Source organism: Oncorhynchus masou, chromosome 21, assembly GCF_036934945.1.
Source record: "Oncorhynchus masou masou isolate Uvic2021 chromosome 21, UVic_Omas_1.1, whole genome shotgun sequence".
In the NCBI taxonomy this organism is placed as follows: domain Eukaryota; kingdom Metazoa; phylum Chordata; class Actinopteri; order Salmoniformes; family Salmonidae; genus Oncorhynchus; species Oncorhynchus masou.
Genome location: NC_088232.1, coordinates 32,378,787 through 32,395,683, shown reverse-complemented (window position 1 = coordinate 32,395,683; position 16,897 = coordinate 32,378,787). Strand labels below are relative to the sequence as shown.

Sequence of the window (16,897 nt, the reverse complement as noted above, 5' to 3'; positions counted from 1 at the left end):
TGGACAGGATGTATGGTTATGCATGAAGACTGGTCTGTTTGAGTTGTATTAACAGTCTCATTAGGGCTTAATCCACATGGCACTTTACTCAGTAACAAAGTTACTCAAAAACAATACCCCCCCCCCCCCCTTCGATCTCCCCTTCTCAGGCATGGCAGGTTGGGCTTGGGTGTCAGAGGAGGCTCCAGAGGACCCGGCCTTGAGAGAGGGAGCCGATGGCTGAGGAATGAAGTGCTTCGCCCGGGCAGAATGAAGATGCAGGAGGGGAGATCCCAGAACAACAAGTGAAGAAGAGTCACAATGGGTGCCAATGCATCCAGCTACTCGCACTCATGCTCCCCTCGTATAGGAGGAAACACACAGATACAGCAGACCTTCATAGGTAGGTTCTCAATGTTCTTACACTACGGGTATTATAGTAAAGTATCTTCAAAGTGTTGATTATCAGTGACCTCAACAGACCTTCGCGGCAAGGATATGAACATAGAAAAATGATATACTTAAATGTGATGCATGATACAGGAATGTACAGGTCATTGTGGAGGGAGGGAGGTTGGAGTTGATCTTTTCACTTCCAGTGTAACATTTCAATCAGCAACTGATTTTAGGCTCAGATTTCAAATCAAATTGTATTGGTCACATGCTTAGCAGATGTTAATGTGAGTGTAGCGAAATGCTTGTGCTTCTACTTCCGACAGTGCACTAATATCTAACAAGTAATCTAACAATTTCCCAACAACTACCTTATACACACACAAGTGTAAAGGAATGAATAAGAATATGTACATATAAATATATGGATGAGCGATGACCGAACGGCATTGGCAAGATGCAGTAGATGGTATAGAATACAGTATGAGATGAGTAATGTAGGGTATGTAAACATTATATTAAGTGGCATTGTTTAAAGTGGCTAGTGATACATTTTTTTCCCCTCAATTTGTCCATTATTAAAGTGGCTGGAGTTGAGTCAGTGTGTTGGCAGCAGCCACTCAATGTTAGTGGTTGCTGTTTAACAGTCTGATGGCCTTGAGATAGAAGCTGTTTTTCAGTCTCTCGGTCCCTGCTTTGATGCACCTGTACTGACCTCGCCTTCTGGACGATAGCGGGGTGAACATGCAGTGGCTCGGGTGGTTGTTGTCCTTGATGATCTTTATGGCCTTCCTGTGACATCGGGTGGTGTAGGTGTCCTGGAGGGCAGGTAGTTTGCCCCCGGTGATGCGTTGTGCGGACCTCACTTCCCTCTGGAGAGCCTTACGAGTTCTGTCAGTCAGAAGTATTTATTTTTTCTTGACTTATGAAATGAATGTCATCTGTCTGCGTTGCTGGGCTGGAAGTGTTCAAGCTGCATTCTATTCAACTTTTATTTGATCTGACTGCTCTTGCAGAGAACTGTTCAGTCATCCACCGCTGCCTCTGTTAATTCCCATTCCAGACTCCAAGCATCAATTCCTCATTCATTATATATCACTGCAGGGCCTTACTGATGGCCTTTTAGGAGTGGCTGCTTATTCATTTTTTGTGTGCATTTTTTTTGTCTGCTTAACGGGGAAAAACCCAGGCTTTTATAGTAATTTTCCTGTTACATGTTTCTTTTCTGTAGTTCTAGAGACAGGTCCATGCTCAGGGAAATTTGATTGGGTTGAAAGCCCTGTAGATTGCAAAAAAATAACTGGATGTTCTTTGCGGTTCTAATGTTTGTTGGTTGTGAGCTTAGCTGTGCCGGCGTAGACAGAGGATGATTCACAGTGTTAGAATGACTACTATGTGGGTCACAGTGATGGATGCTCAGGGAAGGAAGGGCAGAGAGACTTTTCTATTTGGCAGTGGGCAGTGGTGACGCAAGTATAGGTGGACAAGTGCATTGCAAAAGACTACAGAGGAAGGGGGGACTTTCCTACCCCCCCCCCGCAAACTTGCACACAACGTTTTAGTCCATGTTTTACTTCCTGTTGCCATCTAATTCCAACCATGCCTTAATCAAAGTCAGCTTTATTAGCAGATAGACCCATTGATGCTTGTGATTCATTTTGATAATGATGGCCTGTCCCTTTCTTAACACAGAACGTTGAATTATCTATGAAATGAGAGACCTGAGGCCCTAGATCAAGGGAGTGCCAAGCACGCTGTGAGGGAGCTAGAGAAGAGTGGTGTGTCTGGACAGCCTGAACAGGTCACATGACAGGGCTAGGAGAAAAGACAGATTGTGTTTCCTAGGGTCATGCTTTCAGACTAGAAATGGCAAACTCTAAATGCTACCAAGCCAGAGGAATTGACCGCATTTAAAAAACAGCTGTGGAAAACAAGATACATGTATCATATGCTAGGATTTTATTCATAACCTATTTCCCTGTTCAAAAATAACCAGGACATTTGAACCAGCTGACCTCTGTGTTATGTTATGTGTGTGTTGCAGGGACATCGTCATACTCCCAGCAGGGCTATGGCTGGGAGTCCAAGCTGTACAGCCTGGAGCAGGGTCACGACAAGCCCCATGACAGGAAGAAGAAGAGCCTGGGCCTGGCCACCCTCAAGAGGAGGTTCATCAAGCGCCGTAAGTCCAGCCGTTCAGCGGACCATGCCCGCCAGATGAAGGAGCTCCTGTCGGGGTGGGATGTGCGTGATGCCAACGCCCTGGTGGAGGAGTATGAGGGCACTGCCTCCCTCAAGGAGCTGAGCTTCCATGCCAGCTTAGCGCGGGCCAAGGCACCCAGCCTGCAGCGTGACCTGGCTGCCCTTTACCAGCACAAGTACTGCACCGACGTGGACCTCATCTTCCAGGACACCTGTTTCCCCGCCCACCGCGCCGTGCTGGCTTCCCGCTGCCCCTTCTTCAAGACCCTACTGTCCTCCTCTCCGGGGTACGGAGCTGAGGTCCTTATGGACATTGAGACGGCGGGTATCGATGTGCCCATGTTCTCTGCACTACTGCACTACCTGTACACGGGGGAGTTTGGGGTGGGTGGGGTGGAGGACTCCAGGCTGCAGAACGTGGACGTGCTGGTGCAGCTGAGCGAGGAGTTCGGCACCCCCAACTCCCTGGAGGCAGACATGAGAGGGCTGTTTGACTACATGTGTTACTACGACGCCCTGCTCAGCTTCTCCTCTGACGCGGAGCTGGTGGAGGCCTACAGCAGTGGGGGGGCTGGAGGGGGCGTGGCCACAGGAGGCTGCCGGGGGCTGGGTTCCCCAGACAAGGACCTGAGGGCCCACAAGGCCGTGCTCTCTGCCCGCTCACCCTTTTTCCGGAACCTTCTGCAGCGGCGCATCCGCACAGGGGAGGAGATGACGGAGCGCACGCTGCAGACACCCACACGCATCGTGCTGGACGAGTCCATCATCCCGCGGAAGTACGTGCGAGTCATCCTTCACTGCATGTACACGGATGCGGTGGAGCTGGGGCTGGTGCTGAGGGGGAGCCCCTCGGCCGGGAGCCTGGGGGAGGTGCAGGTCCTGGTGGCCGGGGGCAGGGGAGGAGCTAGCACCCGCACTGAGGAGGCCATGGAGCTCTACCACATCGCGCTCTTCCTTGAGTTCAGCATGCTGGCACAAGGTAAGTTACAGTACCACCATCCCTGTCCTGTCTGTCTGTCCTGTCCAGTCACACTCCAGCTCAGAGCGGATATGAATGAATGGTTCACAGAGAGCTGGTGTTCACACTCAACCTGGGGCTGCATGTCCAGTTCTTCCCAGATCCCTTTATAATCTGTTCAGGGTGTGTGGATGAATGGTAATCTGGGAGGCTGCCTGTATCAGCTCGTGAGAATATGCTTCAATGGTTTAAATCCTTTAAATCAGGTCAGCCAAGGTAGATAAATGGGCCGCATCATGAATTTGAAAGTCAATCTTTCATGCAAAGAGTGCTATTTTAATGTGATATTGCCCTTAGCTCTGTGACGGTATGGGTCTGACTGAGGATAGATATCGTCATATAACTGCATCTCTGCATACTGAAATCTATCAAAGGTTGGACAGGGCAGGAGTGTGAGCCAACATCAAGACTTTAATGTAGACTGAGTATTGGCACAACTGCTAAAAGCTATCTCCATGTCTCTTTCCATCCCTATAATCTCTGTAGCCCCCTCTTCTGAGGAACCTGTGTTCCTATCAGTTTGGACCTAGTATCTAGGTGTGTGGCAATGATAAGTAGGCGGCATGTGAAGATGTATGTGGAGGCCTAACCATAAAGTAGTGACTAACCTTAACTAAATCAAAGAATAAGAGTAATACAGAATTATGAAGACATGTCGGTGTAATCGCAATAAAATGAGTCTCAATAGAAAGCTCAAACTGGAATCATGTGTAACCCAACAGTTATTCTTTAACACCAGGGTTTAATACCTAAAAGTGTTCATTTTATACAGAGGGGATCCCTTTCAAACCAATAAAAGAAATAGCAAAGTAATTAGTCCCCAATCCAATGACACTCACGGGTCCGGAATCCAGGTCACCTGTGCGTGACTGAGAAGCGCAAGAGTGCAAACAGTCCATTGGGCCTGTCACTCAGAGCTCAGTCTCTCACAACATCTCCAACGGTCGAGCCTCCGGGTGGGAGGAGAGCAAAAGCAGAGGTCTTCCGGCGCCAGTAGAACCCTCAAAAAAAAAAATCATCTTACGCCGTCCTCACTTGGTCAGGGATGCGGGGCTAACAGTTCGTTACTGGGGTTACTCAGACCGAGTCCAACTAAATAAAACCATTACAGTGCCTTCAGAAAGTATTCACACCCTTTGACTTTTTCCACATGTTGTTGTGTTACAGGCTGAATTTAAAATGAATTAAATTGATATTTAGTGTCACTGGCCTACAAACAATACCCCATAATGTCAAAGTGAAATTGTATTTTTATAAATTTTTACAAATTAATAGAATATGAAAAGTTGGAATGTCTTGAGTCAATACGTATTCAACCCCTTTGTTATGGCAAGCCTAAATAAGTTCAGGAGTAAAAATGTACTTCACAGGTCAATCATTTGCATGAACTCACTCTGTGTGCAATAATAGTGTTTTAACATGATTTTTTTAATGTCTACCTCATCTCTGTACCTCACACATACAATTATCTGTAAAGTCCCTCAGTCGAGCAGGGAATTTTAAAATACAGATATATTTTAAATACAGAAAGACCAGGGGGGGGGGGGTTCAATGCCTCGCAAAGAAGGGTGCCTATTGATGGGTAAAACGGAAAAAAGCAGACATTGAATATCCCTTTGAGCATGGTGAAGTTATTAATTACACTTTGTATGGTGTATCAATACACTCAGTCACTACGAAGATACAGGCGTCCTTCTTAACTCAGTTGCCAGAGAGGAAGGAAACTGGTTAGGGATTTCACCATGAGGCCAATGGTGACTTTAAAACAGTTAGTTTAATGCTGTGATGGGAGGGAAAACAACTGAGGATGGATCAACAACATTGTAGTTATGCGACAATACCAACCTAAATGACAGAGTAAAAAGAAGGAAGCCTGTACAGAATAAAAATATTCCAAAACATACATCCTGTTTGCAACAACACACTAAAGTATAACTTAAAAAATTGTGTCAAAGAAATTAACTAAGGAGGACTAGTTTTTTTGGGGGGGGGGGGTAGAAAGAAATGGAATTGCTAAGCACAGGAGAATTCCTAGAGGAAAACCTGATTGCCTGCTTTCCCCTTTCCGCAGGACAATAACCTAAAACACAAGGCCAAATATACACTGGAGTTGCTTACCAGGACGACATGGAATGTTCCTGAGTTGCCTAGTTACTGGTTTGACTAAAATTGTCTTGAAAATCTATGGCGCAACTTGAAAATGGCTATCTACCAGTGATCAACAACCAACTTGATAATGATGTGCAAATATTGTACAATCAAGCTGTGCAAAGCTATTAGAGACTTACCCAGAAAGACTCACAGCTGCAATCGCTGCTAAAAGGGATTCTAAAATGTTGAATGCTTATGTAATCAAGATACACTAGTATGTGGACACCCCTTCAAATTAGTGGATTCGGCTATTTCAGACACACCAGTTACTGACGGGTGTATAAAATCGAGCATACAGCCATGCAATCTCCATAGACAAACATTGGCAGTAGAATTGCCCGCACTGAAGAGCTCTGACTTTCAACGTGGCACTGTCATAGGAAGCCACCTTTCAAAAAAGTCCGTTAGACTAATTTCTACCCTGCTCGAGCTGCCCCGGTCAACTGTAAGTGTTGTTATTGTGAAGTGGAAACGTCTAGGAACAAGGGCTCCGCTGCAAAGTGGTAGGCCACACAAACTCACAGAATGGGACCGGTGAGTGCTGAAGTGCGTAGAGCGTAAACAATCGTCTTTCCTCGGTTGCAACACTCATTACCGAGTTCCAAACTGCCTCTGGAATCAACGTCAGCACAAGAACTGTTCATCGGGAGCTTCATGAAATGGGTTTCCATAAGCCTAATGTCACCATGTAAAATTCCAAGCGTCGTCTGGAGTGTTGTAAAGCACGCCGGCATTGGACTCTAGAGCAGTGGAAACGCGATCTCTGGAGTGATGAGTCACGCTTCACAATCTTGCTGTCCGACGGACAAATCTGGGTTTGGCGGATGCCAGGAGAATGCAACCTGTCCAAATGCATAGTGCCAACTGTAAAGTTTGCTGGAGGAATAATAATCTAGGGCTGTTTTTCATGGTTCGGGGTGGGCCCCATAGTTCTATTAAAGGGAAATCTTAACGCTACAGCATACAATGACATTCTAGACAATTATGTGCTTTTAACTTTGTGGCAACAGTTTGGGGAAGGCCCTTTACTGTTTCAGCATGACAATGCCCCCGAGCACAAAGCGAGGTCCATACAGGAATGTTTTTTCAAGATTGTGTGGAAGAACTTGACTGGCCTGCACAGTGCCCTGACCTCAACCCCATCGAACATCTTTGGGATGAATTGGAACAGCGACTGTGGGCCAGGCCAAATGCCCAACATCAGTGCCTGACCTCACTAATGCTATTGTGGATGAATGGAAGCAAGTCCCTGCAGTAATATTCCAACATCTAGTGGAAAGCCTTCCCTGAAGAGTGGAGGCTGTTATAGCAGCAAAGGAGGGACCAACTCCATATTACTGCCCATGATTTTGAAATGAGATGTTCGATGAGCAGGTGTCCACATACTTTTAGTCATGTAATGTATCTGACCAACAGATGCATATCTGTGTTCCCAGTCGTGTGAAATCCATAGATTATGGCCGAATGAATTTATTTAAATTGACTGACTGATTTCCTTATAAACTGTAACTCAGTAAAATCTTTGAAATTGTTGCATTTTATATTTTTGTTCAGTGTAGATTGTTGACCAAAAAAATGGCAATTCATTCCATTTTAATCCCACCCTGTTAACACAACAAAATGCAGAAAATGTCGAAGGGTGTGAATACTTTCTGAAGGCACTGTAACTAGCCGTCTTGACAGGTCACAGAGTTCAGGGGGTTAACCTTCTCACGCCTCAGACTGTTGCCTAGCAATAGGTCCAGCTCCAAAATATGTCCCCCATGCAACAATGTAACTAAATTAGTCCATGCAAGAACGAGCAAAAGGTAACCAGGGGGTGACATCTCTCTGAACAGAATCCCTATATTGATAGCTTGTTTTAGTGCAAATTGTGTTTTTCTCAGCTGCAGACGTTAGGCCAATGTAAATGGAAAAACATGTCCGGTTCAGGACTGTTCCTCTGTCCTCCCTCCCTGTTCCACGAAGGTCTCCAGTGACAGACAGTTTTATTGATACACACATCTCTGCAGAGCCAGCGAGAGCTCCTGTCAGGGCCCCATCACTCCTTTTATTTATCACAAGACCGCAGCCCTCTCTCCATTGCTCTCCCTCTCTCTGGCTGCTGTCACTCGGAGTACTGGAGTTCACCCAGAAGCCCCCCCCAAGAAGGTCAGATGGAGCCAAGAGCGTAGATATTGTCAGTTTATTACCGTCACCTCCCATTCCAATGAGTGATGAGATTTTAAACCTGTGTGTGTGGGGGGGGGTTGCTCTCTTCATGCCTGCAAGGTTAATTTTAATATGAAGGTGTTTCTCACATCCGCTAGGCAGGAATCAGGATGTGAGGTGTGCTACTAACAGAAACCACTCACACCATTTTCTGACAGCTGATTGGTGGGTTCAGATATTTGAGGATCTCCATTAAAAAAAATACTTGAATTTTTATATATATATATATATATATCTCAACCATACATACTGTGGTTGATGTGTCAAAGAATAGCGTCCATTTGCCCATCTGTCTTTAGCAGCTACATTACATCTCTGCTGGAGATCAGTGGGGTTTTGACAGTATTACATATTCGGTAGTAAAGAAGATACCGATCATAGCTGTTGCCCACCCACTCCATCAACTACATACAGACACAGGGATTAGTGCCTCTTGTCACTAGCTGCATCACAGAGAGGAAACAATGTACTACTGGGCTGTTGGGACAGTGGGAAGATTATAGCCGTTGTCTGTCCTACAACAAAAACCCAATGTTATTAACAAGAAAACATTTTTAAAAGCTTTTTTTTGTAAATCTCAAAGTGCTGTTGCAGTTAAAAGAGCATGGGGAGCACAACTCCATGTTTGCATGTTATAAAGGCACAGTAGAAAAGATGGCTCTCACACCACACACAGACACACAGCTGGCTAGATCTTCCTCACACCTGTACGAGGGCTGGGAATTGCCAGGGACCTCAAGATACGATGTCACTGTACTTAGGTGCTGATACAATATGTATTTCAAGTCTCACGATGCTACACTGGGTGTACAAAACATTAGGAACACCTGCTCTTTCCATGACTGACTAGACAGGTGAATCCAGCTGAACGCTATGATCCTTTACCTGTTAAATTCACTTCAATCAGTGTAGATGAAGGGTAGGAGACAGGTTAAAGAAGGATTTTTAGGCCTTGAGACAATTGAGACATGGATTTAACTGCCTTTGAACGGATTATGGTAATAGATGGCAGACGCACCGGTTTGAGTGTGTCAAGAACTGCAATGCTGCTGTGTTTTTCATGCTCAACAGTTTCCAATGTGTATCAAGGATGGACCCGCCACCCAAAGGACTTCCGGCCAACCTGACACAACTGTGGGAAGCATTGGCGTCAGCATGGGCCAGCATCCCTGTGGAACGCTTTCGACACCTTGTAGAGTCCATTTCCTGACAAATTGAAGCATTTCTGGGGGTTAAAGGCGCTGCAACTCAACATTAGGAAGGTTTTCCAAATGCTTTGTACACTCGATTTATATGCATTGCAATTTTTATTTTGCGATTCAATGTTCCAAACATATTGCTGCAGAGAGACATGAGAAAAAAAGTTTTGATCAGTCATGGAAATTAAGTGCTAAACAAATTGGCTCTCTTTTCAAAGAAGATGAAGGAGAAATACTATTTACAAGCTATGAAGGAAAAATACTGAAGTTTTGGTGCAGGTAGAGCTGACTAGCGCAAAAATAATATTGCAATATTGTCCCGTTCACATGATCGATTTCCAAACTACTCCCTACACCATCATGTCCCTCAGGGTTGCCAAGGCAGCTTTGCACCAGGCAAACTGTCATCCCCTCAAATCCCCCCCCCCTCCCCTCCTCCAAGCCTTTACTATATATCCCCTCTCTTGTTGTTTCTCTGTGGTCAATCTCATCAGTTCCCATGAAACCCCATGTTGTGGTGTGTATCAAGGACCTCTCATTTCGTCTGTACGATAGCCATCTTATTTAGTTCATTACATTTCCATCTCTCCAGTGTTTTTTCTTCTCTTTCCTCTGTTCGTTATCCTCCTCTCAAAGACACCCCTAACCTTGTTAACATGCCTGCACGCTCAGTCACACACACACACACACACACACACACACACACAAGCACGCACCTGGTGGTCAGTGCCGTTTAAGATTAGGGAGGACAATGATTTATTTTTAAGATCGTGGCCATTACAGCATATTGGATGGCTGTCACTCATATTCCATTCACCAATGTAACACTGATAGGTTTGGGCAACTACATGATACTCACATTTTCCCTATACCCATCGTGAGGTTGCTCCAACCTAGCCTACAAATGTAAAGTTTATAATGTAGGTGCACAGGTCGAGAGACAAATTGGAGTGAACAAGGTGACAGACAGTGTAACCATTATTCCAAACAGTTACAAACTAAATGAGAGTTCCTATTGGACAAATTCAGGTAGGTCCATTCCCGTTTTTTGTTCCGTTTTTAAGAAACATTTTGCAACACAATCGGATGATCACCGATACATTTCAGCAGCCACATAAAAACAGCATCACTTTCCTTGTTGCATAGTTCCTTCTCACATGTACGTGCTCTCCTCTCACATGTACGTGCTCTCCTCTCACATGTACGTGCTCTCCTCTCACATGTACGTGCTCTCCTCTCACATTTACGTGCTCTCCTCTCACATTTACGTGCTCTCCTCTCACATGTACGTGCTCTCCTCTCACATGTACGTGCTCTCCTTCTCACATGTACGTGCTCTCCTTCTCACATGTACGTGCTCTCCTCTCACATGTACGTGCTCTCCTCTCACATTTACGTGCTCTCCTCTCACATTTACGTGCTCTCCTCTCACATCTACGTGCTCTCCTCTCACATCTACGTGCTCTCCTCTCACATTTACGTGCTCTCCTTCTCACATTTACGTGCTCTCCTTCTCACATTTACGTGCTCTCCTTCTCACATTTACGTGCTCTCCTTCTCACATTTACGTGCTCTCCTTCTCACATTTACGTGCTCTCCTTCTCACATTTACGTGCTCTCCTTCTCACATTTACGTGCTCTCCTTCTCACATTTACGTGCTCTCCTTCTCACATTTACGTGCTCTCCTTCTCACATTTACGTGCTCTCCTCTCACATTTCCTTTAGCTTGTGAACTTCAGTGCACCACAAACGGCTGTCTGTGACCAGGTGAACAAACCTCTTCAAGCCAAACCTTCATAACATAAATGCTAACCGCTTCACACACAGTCTACGTTGTCACAATATTAGCTAACGTCATAGTCAACATAGCTACTAAAACTAACGCATTAGTAAACCCACAATTAAATCCATGTGTACCATCATGCAGTACAGAGTACAGCAAGCAGTTTAGTAGTTCCATCAGTGGGCCATGGTGGCAATACATTTAATAAAACCGAAAGCTTACCCTAACTTGGAAGAGTTGGAGTGTTGGAAAGCCTTAGCCAGCTAGCTAACATACATAGCATTCCTCTCTGTTTGAGTCAGGTTGTTGAGTAGGCTAAATTAGCGGCATTAGCTAGCTAAGTTATTGAAAAAAATACAACAAAATATAGCTCTCTCTCTGCTGCTTCTCAATTTATTTATTTTTTAATTTGTTCAAAACTGATCAACTGTCTGTTCATGCTGCAAGAGTTCTGGAGGATGTCCTCCGGAAGTGTACTGTGTACGTCTATGGAAAGGGGTGAGAACCATGAGCCTCCTAAGTTTTGTATTGAAGTCAATGTACCACAAGGAGGGGGGTGCTCCTAACAGAGTGCTGTTTAGGCAACTATAGACCTTCATTCCAAAACTGTGTGTTTTATTCAATTATTTGGTGACGTGAATATAATTAGTATAGTTTTATCTAAAAATGTTGGAAATTGTGAAACACCTAAAAAACTATCTTTCTGAAATTCACTGAGTAGGATGGTCCCCCCCTATCCTCCTGTGAGGAGCCTCCACTGGCATGCCGTTGGCTGCCAAAACTCTTGCTCACCCAAGTGTCAAATGAGCTGAGAAGGCCCATGATTTAATTTCTATGTGACAACCTTGAGTGACCTCAGCCTCCTGTCATAGACCTGGGGTAGCTGTCATGCACATCGGGTTATCTCCGGGCAAGCAGTCCCTTCCTTCTCCTCCTCTCTGTGCCTCATCTGCTCCCCCTCCATCTGATTGAGCTGTGTCCAGGCCGGGGTACACTCACTGGTGGTAGGATTCAATCTGAGAGCCTGTCGTCTCCATCAGCAGTTATCAACCCTATTAGCTCCCTAGCCAGAGATCGCTCACTCACTCTTTTACTTACTCTCACTTACCCTGGCCGATATTAAAACCCTAATTCATTTTTCAAACACCGTGAGAGCCACACACACACACACAGACAGACAGACAGAGCGGGAGAGTAATGAATCATCTGTGGAGACATGCGTGCCATTACAATCATGATTCCTGTGCGGTAAGTTTTAGTCATTGACTAATACCTTGAATGACCACACCTTGGGTGGGCAATGAATAACGTTAGTCAGTCTTCAGAGTTGCTTGCTGATGTGAAAGTGTTTGAGTGGTAGTGAATGGGATCAGAATTGATATCTAAACTTGCCATTGCATTTAAGAGGCTATTGATAGGCCCTGTGTGACAAACAGCCTTAGTTCTGTCATAGCACCTTCCATTAGGAGAATCTGTCAGCTGTTCAACTTCGTCCTGTTACGTTTAAGGAGTCTTGGTCTGTGATATTGCTGTTTGATCAATCATATCTTTGGTTACAGGCAGAACTTGACCTATTACATGAGTGAACCCTAATTGTTCCAAGCAGAGGGGGATTTCCAGTTGCTTCCCGGCAATCGGTTTGCTTGGAAGTTGGCCTTAGACCTCAGGCAGTCGGAGTGAAGTCCATCATTCTTCTTTAGTCTCTCCTCCTTCCTTTTTGTTTTGTTTGAGACCTCCGCTAAAAATTAAGCTCTAGTTACTTGAGTAATCAGACATGATTCAAGTCCACCACAGTGTTTACTGGTCCTGAGTGCTGCTGATGTCTTAAGTGGGTTTGGAAACGTTGTTTCATAAACATGGAGCTAAAAAAAACAGCAAGCACACATCCTCAGTTATTGCCGTCTCACGGATGCAGTTGCCATAATGCTCATTGTGTTGATATTCTAGTCAGTCTGCTAGGCTGCAGTGAATGCATAGTGCCAGAGAGAGAGAGAGGGGAAGGAGGAAGGGGAAATGGCTTAAGTATTAGATATAATGCCCAGTCTAGTCTCCGGCTCATAATAAGGGTGCAGAGCTTTAAGGGGCTGAATGGTGCTATGCATTCTAATGGGCTAATAGAGAACAGAGCTGTCTGCTTTCATGTGCTGCTGGTCTCCACTGGGGAAGCTTTACCTGTCTGTGTGTGTGTCTCTCTCTACGTGTCTACCCCTGCTCAGAGAGTGCGAGAAATTAGGATAGAATGAGCGGAATACAGAGAGGGGAAGGAAGGAAGTGTGGCATCTATTCCCACTTCAGGCTGTTTATGGAAGATAAAAAGGCTAAATGTCTGCGTCCACATTTCTGTCCTCTTAACGACACAGGATTTCCATCCTGCGTTTATCGCTCTGACTAGCTAATAAAAGTAAAGGAAGGGACCAAAAATCTAGGAAAATGTATCTTTAACTGTGTGTGTCGGTTGAAGGAGGGAAAAACACATTTTTTTTAAAGAGGAGGGCAGGCGTCATCTCCCTGAGCGTCAGTGTCCAATTTCCCAGAGTGCAGATTCAAAGGGAAAGGCAGTGCAGCAGATCTCACGCAGCCCACAGATAAGAGTCCCAGAGGAGCACTGGTACTGGAGCTCATAACCCAGCTAAGCCTAGGGCAGGGCAGCCTGCTCCGCTCTTCTCCACAAGCTAAAGACAGAGCCAGCAGTATGGGGCCTGGGCAGGGGCCACTTCAAAGCAGACCAGTATCTCCGTCTGCCTCAGAGGCACACTTTGTGCCTCTATCACTGGCATCGCACTGCCTGCTCTCATTTTCCACTGAGTTGACTGTCAAAACGTGAAGCCAAATTATTTATGTACCCTTGTGGACATGCACTAGTTTCCTATCCAAGTTGATGTAATTTGATTGTTTGATGTTTATTTTAGTTCTATCTCAATTGCGACTGCCACTATAGCCATTTCTGAAATTCCATTTCACCCAAGATGTGTTCAAATGGCTACAGTATATCAAGTAATAATTAATAACCCTCTGCAACTTTTAATTTGTTTTTGATTAATGTGTGTGTGTGTGCTGGGGCGGCAGGGTAGCCTAGTGGTTAGTGTTGGACTAGTAACCGGAAAGTTGCAAGTTGCAAGTTCAAACCCCTGCCCCTGAACAGGCAGTTAACCCATTGTTCCTAGGCCGTTATTGAAAATAAGAATTTGTTCTTAACTGACTTGCCTAGGTAAATAAAGGCATGAGAGCATGTGTTTTCTGTGTGTGTGTATACTGTGTGTGTGTGTGTGTGTGTGTGTGTGTGTGTGCGGCATACTTCCCTCTGGCTGCTGTGTTCGTGTGGTGAACGGGAGGTAGAGTGACTGGAGCACGTGAAGGTATCAAAGGCATTTCTGTGGGGTTGTGTGTAACAGTGTTAAACCACTGCCTGCTGTTCTGGTATGTGCTCTGATTTAGGAAACTCATGGAGGGGGGTGCCGGGGGAAAGGGGGGAGTGCTCCCCGTAGTGATGAATAGGAGGGAAACTACTGTAGGCTTCTGAATGGCTCCAGAAGTGACCACTGCGTGACTGTGTGGATGGATATTTATGGTTCAATTAAGTCACCCATTAATACTCTTACTAATGTTCTGACAGGGTATGACTTCCCATACAATAGATTTACAAAAATGTAGCCTGGGCCCATACTGTGCTGTAGCCAACTCAAGCAATACATATTTGGCATGACACAGAGAGGGGTTGGCTGAAGCACAGACTGACTGGACCACCAGGCTATTAAAGATGCTGTTCACTCTGTGATATGAGTGTTGGAGGTATGTGACCCCTGTGCTCTGTGTTCCTGTCTCCTCACCCAGGCTGTGAGGACATTGTGGTGGAGAGCCTGTCCCTGGACTGCCTGGTTCCCATCCTGAAATGGAGTTCTCAGCCCTACGGCTCTAAGTGGGTCCACCGCCAGGCCCTACACTTCCTGTGTGAGGAGTTCAGCCAGGTCGTGACCTCTGACGTACTCTACGAGCTCAGCAAGGAGCACCTGCTCACCGCTATCCAGTCAGACTACCTACAGGTGAGATACCCACGCCGCTGTGTGTGTGATTGAACTGGATGCATCTCCACAGACTCCTAAGATTGTATCCTGTCATGGATGGGCATGTGTAATCGAGTACTCGAACAGACTTACAAAACTATCTATCAGATATTTTTCTTTCTTTAATACTATTTGGTGGAATGGTTTTCGGGACTGCCCGACTGGACAAGTTACATTTTGTCCCAAAAAATTGTTTTAATGTTGTCTTGAAGATTACGTTATTTTGGTTTGACTCAAGTGTTCCAGTTGTGCATGTGTATTTGCGGGGCACAACAAAAAAGAAACCAAGCCAAGTATCACACAGTTATTCTCCTTAAATTCCCTTTCCCCTCTGTTTCTCAATCACTCAAATGCGTTCTGACTGCTCCCTCAACAGACGTGTGCTGAGTTTGCACGCAAGCTCCCATTAGGCCTACAGAAATAAATGGCTATAAAAAACATATCTAAATGATGGGATACACAAGCTACATTCCTTGCCAAATGATGTCACCTTTCACCAATTTAAAATTGACTGGTTGATTGAAGTTGGGAAAATGTGTTTCAACAATGAGTTGCATTTATGGAAAAATTGCATCCTGTTTATTCTCCACTTAGCTTCTTTGCGAACTGCTAGTGTCATTTAGAATTGGTTAGCCTAGGCTATAACCCCCTGAACACAGACAGACACGTTCCACACTGAACATTTGCAAACGCGTGAGTTTGATAAAGACTGAGCGTAGGCTTCTCACAAAACTGAGGCCATAATTCATCACCATGCAGTGTTCCGTGTGGAATTATTCATCCATGTGGAAAATTCCAAAGAACAGTCAGAATAAACTAAATCGAACGTCTGTATATCGAAAAGTAGACCAATTTTTGGTTCGTAACCATGAAATCCTTACCAAATTGAGCCCCGTTTCAAATGATCGCTCATTGGGAATACCTGTTCCAGAAGCAAAATGCGCATCACTTCGCACTGGCAACTTTTGGAAAAATATTCTGTTCTATTTTAGTCTGTTATATTACATGTTTTTTACTATAACATGTGTGTCTTGACTGTGAATATGGCTCTGGAAATAAGAGCCTCCTGTCTGCTAAATGAACTGAACAATGTTATGCCATTGAACCATAGGTTTCTACAAGCGCCAATGCTGAGGTTACTGCCTTCCAGAAGATTGTGTTCCATTATAATATAACTAGTTGATATTACAGTTTCAATAAATGAATCCTAAATAGTTTTTTAAATTTATTGACTATGTGTCACGATGTACCAAGGTGGGTGGAATCAGGCACAGAGAGCGGGTTTCAGTGATTTGACAGTTTATTCTCCGATGCACAAAAGACGACGGTCAACCCAACACACAGGGTGAATAATCCAACACAGGATCATAATAGACCGGAGAATAAAAACACAAGAACTCCACCAAATGACATGAAGACAAAAACAATCCCGCACAAAACAAGGGCGGGACAACCTACTACATATAAGGACACTAATTAACTAAAATACACACAGGTGAAACCAATCAGACAAAACCAACAGATTTACGAAAAAGGGATCGGTAGTGGCGAGTAGGACAGTGATGACGACCGCCGAGCACCGTCCGAACAGGCAGGAGAGCCAACCTCGGCGGAAGTCGTGACACTATGTATGTACTGTATGGGGCAATTTGTAATTTATCTGTAATGGTTATGATAAATTAGGCATTGTTGCGCACTGTTGGAATATAGATAAATGTTAACATATATTTTTCCACTAGTACTATGCAAGTACTTGAAGAGTCAAAACATTTAAAATACCCATCCTTAATCCTGTCCAAATGACTCCGTAGTCAGTGCTTTGGTTACAGAAATGTAACTGTCTTTTTAGAATTTCCCCCTTTCACCTCCCCAGAGTTCCTCCCGTCTGCGAGGCAGCTC

General features: G+C 44.9%; 1 pseudogene; it reads left to right on the top strand.

The window, feature by feature from the left end:
* The window catches only part of LOC135508165 (BTB/POZ domain-containing protein 7-like), a 32,833-nt pseudogene that overhangs the window by 7,076 nt on the left and 8,860 nt on the right, over window positions 1–16,897 (top strand).